Below are 14,392 nucleotides of genomic sequence, written 5' to 3' on the forward strand. Positions count from 1 at the left end.
TGTGGGAACTTAGGTTTTTGGTGGCAGAGCTACGGCAGCCTGTTCGCACATGGAAGACTTCACCGGATGTGTGCTACAGCCTCAAGGCTCTCCTCTGAAGGCTCCTCGGTTGTTGAAGGGCAAGGCCTGGGGCCTATCGGAGCAGTGACACAATCACAAATGGAGTTTAGCGTTATGGTTTGGGGCCCATGCACCCCACCAGGCCCATAGCTAACCATGGGGACCTGCTCCCTGGCAGTTTTGAGGGGGCCCTCACCAGCGTTCCCTTGCAGCTGAGTTAGTGTGAGCTAGGTCACAGTTTTTTAGCCTCCGGCTCGCACATTTTTGTCTTAGCCCAGGGAAAATGGCAAACCAATTCATTCTGTAGCTCACAACTTGAATGCCAGTAGCTCACAAAGAAGAATTTTTGCTCCACAGCTTAGAGGGAGTATTTTCTGGGCCGCCCTTTCCCCTTCCCCTCTTGCACGATTTAAATTGCACGGGAGGGGATTGCTGGAGCAGCTGCTGCCCCCCCCCCCCGTGCCATTTAAAGGGCCCACAACTCAGCGGATTGATGGGCTATAAATTGTGCAGGGGGGGTGGCAGAACAGTCTCTGACCTTCCATGTGATTTAAAGGGCCCACCCAGGTGATCGATGGGCCCAGGGCTATTTTTGTACCAGGAGCTCCTTTGCATAATAGGCCACACCTCTCTGATGTAGCCAATCCTCTTGGAGCTAACAGTAGGCCGTCTACTAAGAGGCCCTGTAAGCTCTTGGAGGATTGGCTACATCAGGGTTGTATGGCCCAAAGGTGGAATTCTAGCAGGAGCTCCTTTGCATATTAGACCACACCTCTCTGATGTAGCCAATCCTCTTGGAGCTAACAGTAGGCCATCTTCTAAGAGGCCCTGTAAGCTCTTGGAGGATTGGCTACATCAGGGCTGTGTGGCCCAAGGGTGGAATTCTAGCAGGAGCTCCTTTGCATATTAGACCACACCTCTCTGATGTAGCCAATCCTCTTGGAGCTAACAGTAGGCCATCTTCTAAGAGGCCCTGTAAGCTCTTGGAGGATTGGCTACATCAGGGCTGTGTGGCCCAAGGGTGGAATTCTAGCAGGAGGTCCTTTGCATATCAGGCCACACTTTTCTGATGTAGCCAATCCTCATGGAGCTAAAAGTAGGCCGTCTACTAAGAGGCCCTGTAAGCTCTTGGACGATTGGCTACATCAGGGCTGTGTGGCCTAATATGCAAAGGAGCTCCTGCTACAAAGAAAGTCCTGGGCCCATCGATCACCTGATTGGAGAGCCCTTTAAACTGAGCCGAAGACCGGCGGGGACTGCTCTTGTAAGCCCTTGCCACACAATTTAAATCACACAGGAGTGGAGTGGCAGTCCTCAGTTTCTCCAGCTTCCTGCTCTCGCCCCTGTGGCCCCCTCCCACCGCAGGCCCTAGCTATGAGGCCGGGCCCCACTCTCCCTGGCTTAGTGGGCCTCATCCCAAAGGAGAGAAGTAGCAAGAGAGCAGTGAGCTTCCCCCTTCCCCCCAACAAATCACCTCCGTCCAAATCACCTGAGAAACGGCTTCGGGGCAATCGAAGGAAGACGGTATCTAGATTAGGGTTGCCAAGTCCAATTCAAGAAATATCTGGGGACTTTGGGGGTGGGGCCAGGTGACTTTGGGGGTGGAGCCAGGAGACTTTGGGGTGGAGTCAGGTGGCTTTGGGGGTGGAGCCAGGAGACTTTGGGGGTGGAGCCAGGAGCAAGGGTGTGACAAACATAACTGAACTCCACAGGGAGTTCTGGCCGTCGCATTGAAAGGGACCGCACACCTTTTAAAAGCCTTCCCTCCCTTGGAAATAATGGATAAGGGCACCTTCTCTGGGGGCTCATAGAATTGGACTCCCTGGTCCAATCTTTTTGAAATTTGGAGGGTCTTTTGGGGAGAGGCGCTGAATGCCATGCTGCAAGTTTGGTGCGTCTACCTCAAAAAACAGCCCCCCTCAGTGCCTCAGATACCCGTGGATCAATTCTCCATGATACCCCATGGGAATCGGTCTCCATAGGGAATAATGGAGTGCCCAGCAGACATTTCCCTCCCCCCCCCTGCTTTTTGATGACCCTGAAGCGGAGGGAAGGCCTCCAAACTGGGGGATCCCCTGCCTTCACCTGGGAATTGGCGACCCTAGTCTAGATCCGCCCCGCAAACTCGGCTTGTACCCCACCATCAGGAGCCAATGGGCATCCACTTCCTGGACCAACCCAGCCAATGGCAGTGCGGGAAGAGGATGGCAATGTACCTTGAACAGGCCCGGACTCTTCCACGGAAACTTGCTTATTGACTCTCAGCTCGTCGGTCTCTTTCAGCCCAGCCTACCTCACAGGGTAGTTGTGAGGACGAAACAGGACTGATTGCTTGATGGATCAAGACATAAAACAGAAATTGTAATTTTGTAAAAAGGCCTCTTTATCTGCTTTTATGTACAGAAAACAAGGTTTGCCTCATCTTTAAAACTGCACCGTGTTTTGGGAGCGCCTTGGGTGAAGTGGGGTTGCCAGCCTCCAGGCGGGGCCTGGAGATCTCCCACTTGGACCACTGATCTCCTGCTAGGATTGCCAAGTCCAATTCAGGAAATATCTGGGGACTTTGGGGGTGGAGCCAGGAGACATTGGGGTGGAGCCAGGAGCAAGGGTGTGACAAGCACGATTGAACTCCAAAGGGAGTTCTGGCCATCACATTTAAAGGGACCCCCACCTTTTAAATGACTTCCTTCCATTTGGAAATCATGAAGGATAGGGGCACCTTCTTTCGGGGCTCATCGAATTGGACCCCCTGGTCCAATCTTTTTGAAACTTGGAGGGTATTTTGGGGAGAGGCACTGAATGCTATGCTGCAGATTTGGTGCCTCTATCTCAAAAAACAGCTTCAGATACCCACGGAACAATCCTCCATCATACCCTATGGAAATCGATCCTCGTAGGGAATAATGAGTGCCCAGTAGACATTTCCCTCCCACCCTCCCCACTTTCTGATGACCCAGAAGCGGGGGGAGGGACTCCAAACCGGGGGGGGGGGGGTCCCCTGCCCCCACCTGGGGATTGAACAACCCACAAAGAGCAACGCGGATAATAGAGCAGGGAGTAAAGGTAATAACCCTTGTGAGATTTGTTGTAAGCAGCAGCATCGAGATGTAATGAATTTGTTAGAAGCTTGTAGAAGCAAATGCGAAACGTGGGACCAAAATACTACCGCGTCGCGTTCCAAAACTTGAACATATGAAGCTGCCTTATACTGAATCAGACCCTCAGTCCATCAAAGTCAGTCTTGTCTACTCAGACTGGCAGCGGCTCTCCAGGGTCTCAAGCTGAGGCTTTTCACACCTACTTGCCTGGACCCTTTTTAGTTGGAGATGCTGGGGATTGAACCTGGGACCTTCCGCTTACCAAGCAGATGCTCTACCACTGAGCCACAGCCCCATTCACGGCTCTCCAGGGTCTCCAGCTGAGGTTATTCACGCCTACTTGCCTGGACCCTTTTTAGTTGGAGATGCCGGGGATTGAACCTGGGACCTTCCGCTTACCAAGCAGATGCTCTACCACTGAGCCACCTTCCCTCCTTAACACTGATGAGGCTCTCCAGGGTCTCAAGCTGAGGCTTTTCACACCTACTTGCCTGAACCCTTTTTAGTTGGAGATGCCGGGGACTGAACCTGGGACCTTCTGCTTCCCAAGCAGATGCTCTACCACTGAGCAACCATCCCTCCCCTTGAGCCACCGTCCCTCTCCTTATGTCCCTTGCTGTACAAAAGGATAAATTCCTTGGAGTATCGTTCTTCAATGCAAAAAAAACTTTTTCCATGGTCACAAGCTGAGGCTTTTCACACCTACTTGCCTGAACCCTTTTTAGTTGGAGATGCCGGGGATTGAACCTGGGACCTTCTGCTTCCCAAGCAGATGCTCTGCCACTGAGCCACCGTCCCTCCCCTTGAGCCACCGTCCCTCCCCTTATGTCTCTTGCTGTACAAAAGGATAAATTCCTTGGAGCATCATTCTTCAATGCAAAAAAAAACTTTTTCTGGAAGCATTGTTCTTCATGCAAGACTTGACCGTTTGAATTTCTGCCTTCATCCATCCTTTGGAATTTCCCGGACATTGATTTGTCTGCAAATGACGTTGGGTGAAGGTTTATGTTCTTCATTTGCCGTTTGTCTACGGCCGGGGTGGCCAAACGGTAGCTCTCCAGATGTTTTTTTGCCTACAGCTCCCATCCACCCCAGCCATTTGGCCATGCTGGCTGGGGCTGATGGGAGTCGTAGGCAAAAAACATCTGGAGAGCTACCGCTGGCCACCCCTGGTCTAAGATCTTTGATGGGGGGGAAACCAAACGACAACATTCAAGCGTTCGATCCGGTGATTGTTTCTTGACGACAGGATGCAGACAGACTACATAGGGGAGCGGGGGTGGGGGAGCGGAAGCAGCATCTGGTCTGAATTGTTCCTTAGGAAGCAAAGATCTCATCAAAAGAGACCTCTGAAATGGAGGAAACGCTGCCAAGGGTAAAGCCAGCTGCTGGAGCATTGCGCGTTGAAAGCACGTCACTGACAACAGCCCTGCCAGGTAGGCCCGTGTTATGAGCGTCGTCGCACTGCAGATGGTTGGAAGGCCGAGACCAGGCAAGGCATGCAGAGGCAGGATTTGAACTTGGGGCTTTCCAGGCTCAGAGCTCGCCTGTTTAACTGCTGCACCAGCTCTCCGGTGAGCATGGAATTGGGTCTTGGAACTGGGCAGGACTTTTTTGAGCGGGAACACAGTTCGGGCTGGCTTGGTGTCCAGGGGTGTGGCCTAATATGCAAATGAGCATAGGGTTGCCAAGTCCGATTCAAGAAATATCTGGGGACTTTTGGGTGGAGCCTCTGGACGGCCAGCAACAGGGCGGAGAGGCTGAGGCCTTCCTAGGAACATCAAAAGAGCCTTGCTGGATATGACCACTGATGGTCCATCTAGTCCAGCCTCCTGCCTCACACAGTGGCCAGCCAGTTCCTCTGGAGGGCCAAAAACAGGGCACAGAGGCCGAGGCCTTCCCCTGATAAGAATATCAGAAGAGCCTTGCTGGATATGACCACTGATGGTCCGTCTAGTCCAGCCTCCTGCCTCACACAGTGGCCAGCCAGTTCCTCTGGAGGGCCAACAACAGGGCACAGAGGCCGAAGCCTTCCCCTGATAAGAACATCAAAAGAGCCTTGCTGGATATGACCACTGATGGTCTGTTTAGTCCAGCTTCTTGTCTCACACAGTGGCCAGCCAGTTCCTCTGGACGGCCAACAACAGGGCAGAGAGGCTGAGGCCTTCCTAAGAACATCAGAAGAGCCCTGCTGGATCAGACCAGTGTGGGTCCATCTAGTCCAGCATCCTATCTCACACAGTGGCCGGCCAGTTCCTCTGGAGGGCCAACAACAGGGCACAGAGGCTGAGGTCTTCCTAAGAACCTCAGAAGAGCCCTGCTGGATCAGACCAGCGTGGGTCCATCTAGTCCAGCCTCCTGTCTCACACAGTGGCCGGCCAGTTCCTCTGGAGTACTAACAACAGGGCAGAGAGGCCAAAGGCCTTCATAAGAACAACAGAAGAGTCCTGCTGGGTAGGACCATTGGCCCACGTAGTCCAGCATCTTGTGACCTAAGGTTGCCATCCTCCTGGTGGGATCTGGAGATCTCCCACTGATGATCTCCAGCTGGCCGAGATCAGCTCCCCTGGAGAAAATGACAGCTTTCAAGGGTGGGCTCTGTGGCACTGGATCATGCTGAGGCCCCTCCCCTCTCCAATCTCTGCCCTCTCCTGGATCCACCCCCCAAAGTATACAGATATTTCCCAGCACAGACCTGGCGACCCTAATCTTGTCTTACACACTGGCCAACCGGTTCTTCTGAGGGCCAACAACAGGGCATAGATGCTGAGGTAGGATTGCCAATTCCCCAGCTGAGGGCAGGAGATTCTCTGATTTGGAGGCCCTCCCTCCACTTCAGGGTTATCAGAAAACGGGAGGAGGGGGTTTGAATGTTCACTGGGCACTCCATTATACCCTATGGAGACTGGTCCCCAAAGGGTATAATGGGAGAATTAATCCGGGGGGGGGCTTGGCGGAGGAGCTGTTTTATGAGGTAAAAAAAAAGTAAAGGCAGTCTCTTGTGCAAGCACCAGTCGTTTCCGACTGTGGGGTGACCTCGCATCATGTTTTCACAGCAGACTTTTGACGGGGTGGTTTGCCATTGCCTTCCCCAGTCATCTACACTTCCCCCCCCCCCCCAAACAAGCTGGGAACTCATTTAACCGACCTCAGAAAGATGGAAGGCTGAGTCAACCTGGAGCCGGCTACCTGAACCCAGCTTCCGCCGGGATTGAACTCAGGTTGTGAGCAGAGAGCTCGGACTGCAGTACTGCAGCTTTACCACTCTGCGCCACGGGGCTGCTTACATAAGAACACAAGAGAAGCCATGTTGGATCCGGCCAATGGCCCATCCAGTCCAACGCTCTGTATCACACAATGGCCAAAATACACACACACACACACCCCAATGGCCCATCCAGTCCAACACTCTGTATCACACAATGGCCAAAATACACACACACTCAGCCGCCCTGAGCCACTTCGGTGGGAAGGGCGGGATATAAATCGAAATATAAATAAATAAATAAATAAACACACACACACACACACTGTGGCTAATAGCCACTGATGGACCTCTGCTCCATATTTTTATCCAATCCCCTCTTGAAGCTGGCTACGCCTGTTTTATGAGGTAGAGGCGCAAAATGTTCAGCATAGTATTTCATGCCTCTCCCCCTCTCTCAGGTTTCAAAAAGATTGGACCAGGGGGTCCAATTCTATGAGCCCCCCAAAACGTGTCCCCATCATTATTTCCAAAGAAGTGAAGGCTGAGAGAGCTGATACAAAACGACCCCTGGGCACATGGATCAAACCAAAGCAGATGCACAAGCACCCCTTTGCCCTTTGAAGAGAAACACACTTCCCGCAGCAACGACAGGCATTAATCCCTTCCTTCTGGAATCAAGCTTGGAAGGCCATGGGCTAGACAACCCTCCTCCAGGGACAGAATTACCTTTTTTGGGGGGGGGACAGTGTCTGGCTGGAAACCTCCACCCCCTCCTGAGGCACTTTCTCCTCCAGAACTTTTGCATATTTGTGACTAAGAACTAAACTTGCCCCCCCCCCCCACACACACATCATGCTTTCTTTTTAACGAAAAACAGCTGTGGAAAATTTAGAGCAGATTCCAAAGAGCAGGGGTGGGGAAATGGTGCCTGAAGCCCTTCTCCTCTTGCTGGGGTTGCCAAACTCCAGGTGTGGGCCTGGAGTGTTAGAGCGAGCGGCGTTGAAGGCACTACATCGCATTAAAGGGTGTCTAGGTCAGGGGTGTCAAACACGCAGCCCGGGGGCCAAATCAGGCCCTTGGAGGACTCCTATCAGGCCTCCGAGCAACTGGCTGTCATCTGCTTCCTTCTCCCCCTCTCTTGCTTCCTTCTGCATCACCACTTGCTTTGCAAGACTTGCTCAATTGCTTAAGAGCTACAGAGGAAAACCGCTATTTTCTCAAGTTTGGTGTAGTGGTTAAGTGCGTGGACTCTTACCTGGGAGAACCGGGTTTGATTCCCCACTCCTTCACTTGCAGCTGCTGGAAAGGCCTTGGGTCAGCCAGAGCTCTCTTCTCTGGGAGAACCGGGTTTGGTTCCCCACTCCTCCACTTGCACCAGCTGGAATGGCCTTGGGTCAGCCAGAGGTCTCTTCTCTGGGAGAACCGGGTTTGATTCCCCACTCCTCCACTTGCAGCTGCTGGAAAGGCCTTGGGTCAGCCAGAGCTCTCGTAAGAGTTGCCCTTGAAAGGGTAGGTTCTGGGAGAGCTCTCTCAGCCCCACCTACCTCACAGGGTGTCTGTTGTGGGGGAAGAAGATTAAACAGATTGTAAGCTGCTCTGAGACTCTGATTCAGAGAGAAGGGTGGGGTATAAATCTGCAATTATCCTTCTTCCATTGGCTGAGGCTCCTCCCTTGGGGAGGAAGTGGGTAGGCTCTCTCAATTGCACAGCAGAGCTACTGAGCCAAGCCTCTCCTCCTTCCCCCTCCTGGCCCCCTGAGGAAGGAAGGAAAGAGTCAGAACTTCCCTTGCCCAGTTCCCTGGATCCCATGGGAGAGATAGATAGAAAGCACCTTTAAGACCATCAAGTGCTAATGGTTTAAGCAGGTTTTATTTTAAGATTTTTTTTTAAAAAAAAAACATTGTGTTTGTCTGTGACCTTTATAAAGTTCATATTTCTGCTAAAGGTAAAGGTAGTCCCCTGTGCTGTCACGACATTTTTATGGCAGACTTTTTGCGGGGTGGCTTGCCACTGCCTTCCCCAGTCATCTACACTTTCCCTCCAGCAAGCTGGGGACTCATTTATTGACCTCGGAAAGATGGAAGGCTGAGTCAACCTGGAGCCGGCTACCTGAACCAGCTTCCGCCGGGATCGAACTCAGGTCGTGAGCAGAGGGCTCTGACTGCACTACTGCAGCTTTACCACTCTGCGTCACGGGGCTCAGTATATTTCTGCTGCCTCATCTTAAACAGGTACACATACGGCCCGGCCTGACATGGCTCAGCCCAAGATGGTCTCATTTACGTCCGATCCGACCCTCGTAACAAACGACTTCCACACCCCTACTCCCTGAATGGGACACCTCTCTTTGTGGGGTTGCCGGGTCCTATTCAAGAAATATCTAGAGACTTTGGGGGTGGAGCCAGGAGACACTGGGGGTGGAGCCAGGGGACTTTGGGGATGGAGCAAGGGTGTGACAAGCACGATTGAACTCCCAAGGGGAGTTGTGGCCATCACATTTAAAGGGACTGCACACCTTTAAAATGCCTTCCCTACACTAGAAATAATGAAGGATAGGGGTACTTTCTTTGGGGGCTCATAGAATTGGACCCCCTTTTGAATCTTGGAGGGCGTTTTGGGGAGAGGCAAAGGATGCTTTGCCGCAAATTTGATGCCTCTACCTCAAAAAACAGGGCCCCCCAGAGCCCAAATACTAGAGTTGCCAATCCTCAGGGGGGGACAGGAGATCCCTCGGTTTGGAGCCTCTCCCCCTGCTTCAGAAAGCGAGGGGGGAGGGAAATGTCTGCTGGCCACTCCATTATTCCCTATGGAGACCAATCGCCATTGGGTATAATGGAGAATTGATCCATGGGTCTCTGGGGGGGGGCTGTTTTTTGAGGTAGAGGCACCGCATTGTCAGCATAGCATCAAGTGCTTCTCCCCCCAAAACCCTCCAAGTTTCAAAAGGATGGGACCTGGGAGTCCAATTCTATGAGCCCCCGAAAGAAGGTGCCCCTATCTTCCATTATTTCCTAGGGAAGGAAGGCGTTTAAAAAGGCGTGTGGTCCCTTTAAATGTGATGGCCAGAACTCCCTTTGGAGTTCAACGATGCTTGTCACAATCTTGCTCCTGGCTCCACCCCCAAAGTCTCCTGGCTCCACCCCCAAAACCCCAGATATTTCTTGAATATGACTTAGCAACCCTTCCAGGTACTCACATATCAATTCTCCATTATATGGGAATCGGTCTCTATATCTCCAGCAGATATTTCCCTCTCCCCTCCCCGCTTTCCGATGACCCTGAAGCGGGGGGAGGGCCTCCAAACCGGGGGATTCCCTGACCCCCCACCTGGAGATATCGGTTCCTCAGAAGAAAATGGCTGGTTCGGATAGTTCCCTGTTTGACTTTGCTGAGGCCCCTTCCCTTCCTTCCCCTCCCCAAACCCCACATTCCTCAGGCTTCATCCCCCCCCCCCTCCGCATCTCCAGCTTGGAGTTGGCAACCATCCTTCTCAGTCCTATTGTCCTGGGCACTGGATTGTGGCCAGCATCACGCCGAGGCCCAGGCACTTACGGGTCTTCCTATGCTGGGAGTTTTACGAAACGGGTATCCTAATATCTATAATCTGCACGAGCTACTACAAAAGATCTTGAAAAATACAAATTAGACTTCAACCAGAGCTCTTCTTATTAAATATACTACCAGAAGATTATTCCGGACAGACGAAATTGTTTTTAATACATGCCGTGACTGCAGCCAGAACAATATATATGCCAAATACTGGAAACTTCAAGAAATACCAAGAAAAGAGGAATTAATATCTAAGCTTTTAGAATTTGCAGAGTATTTTTCGGACCATAAGGCGCTCCGGTCCATAGGACGCACCTTCCTCCTGGGGGGCGATCCGCTGCCTCCGCCTCCGATCCCGGCGCTTCCCCCACGCCTGCTTGCCTGGCTCCATCTTCTTCCAGCAAGCGCTGGGATCGCTCCACGCTGCCCCCACCGCAAACCCAGCGCTTCGCGAGCGCTGGCTTCGGAGAGGGCAGCGTGCTTCCTCCGTGCCTGTCTGCCCGGCTCCAGCTCTGATGCTTACAGCAAGCGCCAGGATTGCTCCCTCCGCCCTCCGATCCCAGCGCTTGCTTTAAGCATCAGAGCTGGAGCCAGGCAGACAGGCACGGAGGAAGCACCCGCCCCCTCCGCAAACCCAGCGCTTCGCGAGCGCCAGCTGTGGAGGGGGCGGCATGCTTTCTCCGTGCCTGTCTGCCTGGCTCCAGCTCTGATGCTTAAAGCAAGCGCTGGGATCGGAGGGCAGAGGGAGCAATCCTGGCACTTGCTGTAAGCGTCAGAGCTGGAGCCAGGCAGACAGGCACGGAGGAAGCACGCTGCCCTCTCTGCAGCCGGCGCTCGCGAAGTGCTGGGTTTGCGGTGGGGGCAGCGTGGAGCGATCCCAGCGCTTGCTGGAAGAAGCTGGCGCCAGGCAGGCAGGCGCGGGGGAAGCGCTGGGATCAGAGGCGGAGGCAACGGATCGCCCCCCCCCCGAGGAAGGTACCTTCGCTCCATAAGACGCACACACTTTCCCCCCCACTTTTTTTTTGGGGGGGGAAGTGCGTCTTATGGTCCAAAAAATACGGTAACTGGTTATGTTGTGATATATAAACTTGCAAAATAAGACAATTAAGGTAATTTTATGTACACTCTGGTTGTGGGGGGGGACACCTACAGAAATATGCTGATGGAATGAAGATGTTTATAAGAGAAATGTACGCGTGGCCGTTTCCATGGCTATCTGGATTTGAGTGATGAAGTGTGAATTGAAACCGAGTCCATCAAAGGTTTCGAACTCGAGAGCCGACAGGACCAATCACAGAGCGGCTGATTCACACATTTTTAAAAAAAAAAAATCAGAGGAAAGTGTGAACCTCAGAAAGCTTGTGGGTAGTGCTATTTTGTGTTTTTTTTTAAAAAAAAAGTCACAAATTCCCCCAAGTTTTACATCACTATGAATCATGCAGAGATATGCTAAAGAAATTCCATCAGAGAATGGCCCCCCTGTGAGGGTACAACTGCCAAGATTTCTGGTGTTAGAGCTAATCGTCTTGGTTGGGGGGGGGGAGAGTAGGGTGTACTGAAGCTTTCTGGGAATTATAGCATTTTAAGATGCATGTGAAACAATGGCATGCTGGAATGCTTCTTTGAATTTTTTGGGGAGAAAATCAGACTGTGAGATTCAGGTCAAAACAGTGTGTGTGTGGTGGGGGGGAGGGTGTCCCCAGCCTTTTTGAGCCTCTGGCCACCTTTGGAATTTTGATATTTGGAATTCTAAGAACATAAGAGAAGCCATGTTGGATCAGGCCAATGGCCCATCCAGTCCAACACTCTGTGTCACATAAGAACATAAGAGAAGCCATGTTGGATCAGGCCAAGGGCCCATTCAATCCAACACTCTGTGTCACATAAGAACATAAGAGAAGCCATGTTGGATCAGGCCAATGGCCCATCCAGTCCAACACTCTGTGTCACATAAGAGAAGCCATGTTGGATCAGGCCGATGGCCCATCCAGTCCAACACTCTTGTGTCACACAGTGGCCAAAAAGGATATATGGATTGCAGGGTGCGTGAACAAGATCATGGGGGTTCGGGTGGATCACAAGCTAAATATGAGCAGCCAGTGTGATGCTGCGACAAGAAAGGCAAATGCAATCTCAGGGTGTATCAACGGAGGCAGAACATCCAGATCGCAAGATGTCCTAGTCCCACTGGATACTGCGTCTGTCAGGCCGCACCTGGAGTCTCGTGTGCAGTTCTGGACGCCTCACCTCAAGAAGGATGTGGACAGAATGGAGCGGGTGCAGAGGAGAGAGACACGGATGATTAGGGGCCTGGAGACCAAGTCCTATGATGAGGAGAGGCTGAGGGATTTGGGATGGTTCAGTCTGGAGAAGAGGAGGTGTGGCGGAGACAGGATGGCTCTCTTTGTCTTTGAAGGACTGTCCCTTAGAGGAGGGCAGGCAGCTGTTCTTGTCGGCAGCAGAGGAGAGGACTCACAAGAACGGGTCTAAATTATGGGTGGAAAGCAGGAGTGGAATTCTATCAGGAGCTCCATTGCATATTAGGCCACACACCCCTGGTGTAGCCAATCCTCCAAGAACTTTCAAGGTTCCTTTTTGTCAGCTCTGGGAGGATTGGCTACATCAGGGGTGTGTGGCCTAATATGCAATGGAGCTCCTGATAGAATTCCACCCCTGGTGGTAAGGTACCAGCTGGATATTAGGAAAAGCTTTTTTACAGTCAGAGTTGTCCAACAGTGGAATCAGATCCCGAGGGAAGTGGTGGGTTCCCCTCATTGGCAGTCTTTCAGTAGTGGCTGGATGAGCACTTGTCAGAGATGCTCTAGGCCGGGGGGGGGGGGCAAACTTGCTTAACGTAAGAGCCACATCGAATAAATGTCAGATGTTTGAGAGCCGCAAGGAAGGAAGGAAAGAAGGAAGGAAGGAAGAAGGAAGGAAGGAAAAAGGAAAGAAGAAAGAAGAAAGGAAGGAAGAAGGAAGGAAAAAGGAAGGAAGAAGGAAGAAAGAAAAAAAGAAGGAAGGAAGGAAAAAGAAAAGAAGAAAGGAAGAAGGAAGGAAAGAAGAAAGAAGGAAGGAAAAAGAAAAGAAGGAAGGAAGAATGAAGAAAGGAAGGAAGAAGAAAAGAAGAAAGGAAGAAAGGAAGAAGCAAGGAAGAAGAAAGAAAGGAAAAAGAAAAGAAGAAAGGAAGAAGGAAGGACAGAAGAAGGAAGAAAGAAGGAAGGAAAAAGAAAAGAAGGAAGGAAGAAAGGAAGGAAGGAAGGAAGCTGTGAGAGATCTGACCCTGTATCTCCCTCATAGTACTTCCCTCTGGTTTCACAATTAGGACATCTTCTCGCTCTGCTTGGCTGCCCGCTCTTCGAAATAGCATCCTAGGCTACAGACACACCAAGGCTGTTCCAAAAGTAATTCTTATGCTCACTTCTACAGCCAGCCAACCTTTGAAAGCTGGGCATGTTTATCCTGGAGAGGAGGCGGCTGAGAGGTGATAGGATCACCACCTTCAAGTACTTGAAGGGCTGTCCTATAGAGGATGAGGGGTCTGGAGACCGAGTCCTATGAGGAAAGGCTGAAGGAGCTGGGGATGTTTAGCCTGGAGAGGAGGCAGTTGAGAGGTGATAGGATCAACACCTTCAAGTACTTGAAGGGCTGTCATAGAGAGGATGGGGTGGAATTGTTTGCTGTGGCCCCAGAAAGTAGGACCAGAACCAACGAGTTGGAATTAAATCAAAAGAATTTCCGGCTCAACGTTAGGAAAAACTTCCTGACCGTTAGAGCGGTTCCTCAGTGGAACGGGCTTCTTCAGGAGGTGGTGGGCTCTCCTTCCTTGGAGGTCTTTAAACAGAGGCTGGATGGCCATCTGACAGCAATTGGATTTAGAAGAAGATATTGGATTTATATCCCGCCCTCCACTCCGAAGAGTCTCAGAGCGGCTCACAATCTCCTTTCCCTTCCTCCCCCACAACAGGCACCCTGTGAGGTGGGTGGGGCTGGAGAGGGCTCTCACAGCAGCTGCCCTTTCAAGGACAACCTCTGCCAGAGCTATGGCTGACCCAAGGCCATTCCAGCAGGTGCAAGTGGAGGAGTGGGGAATCAAACCCGGTTCTCCCAGATAAGAGTCCGCACACTTAACCAATACACCAACTAAAGGTAGGGGGAGGTATTTGTGAGTTTTCTGCATTGTGCAGGAGGTTGGACTAGATGACCCTGGAGGTCCCTTCCAACTCTATGATTCTATGATTCGATACAGAATGGAAATCCGTCCACCTTATGATATAAGGACAGAGGGACTCTCATTCTAGCTGTATCTTAGGAAGTGAGCAGTGATTCACAAAAGCTCACCCCCTGCCACAGATTGTATCAGTCTTTAAGGTGTTCCTGGACTCTGGGCTCTCCTGCTACAGACCAGACTAACACAGCTACCCATCTGGATCTGTCTCCTTAGAAAATACGTTTCCCTTGATAAGGGCTTGGAGACAGA

The sequence above is a fragment of the Heteronotia binoei genome, chromosome 3 (assembly GCF_032191835.1).
Source record: "Heteronotia binoei isolate CCM8104 ecotype False Entrance Well chromosome 3, APGP_CSIRO_Hbin_v1, whole genome shotgun sequence".
NCBI lineage: Eukaryota > Metazoa > Chordata > Lepidosauria > Squamata > Gekkonidae > Heteronotia > Heteronotia binoei.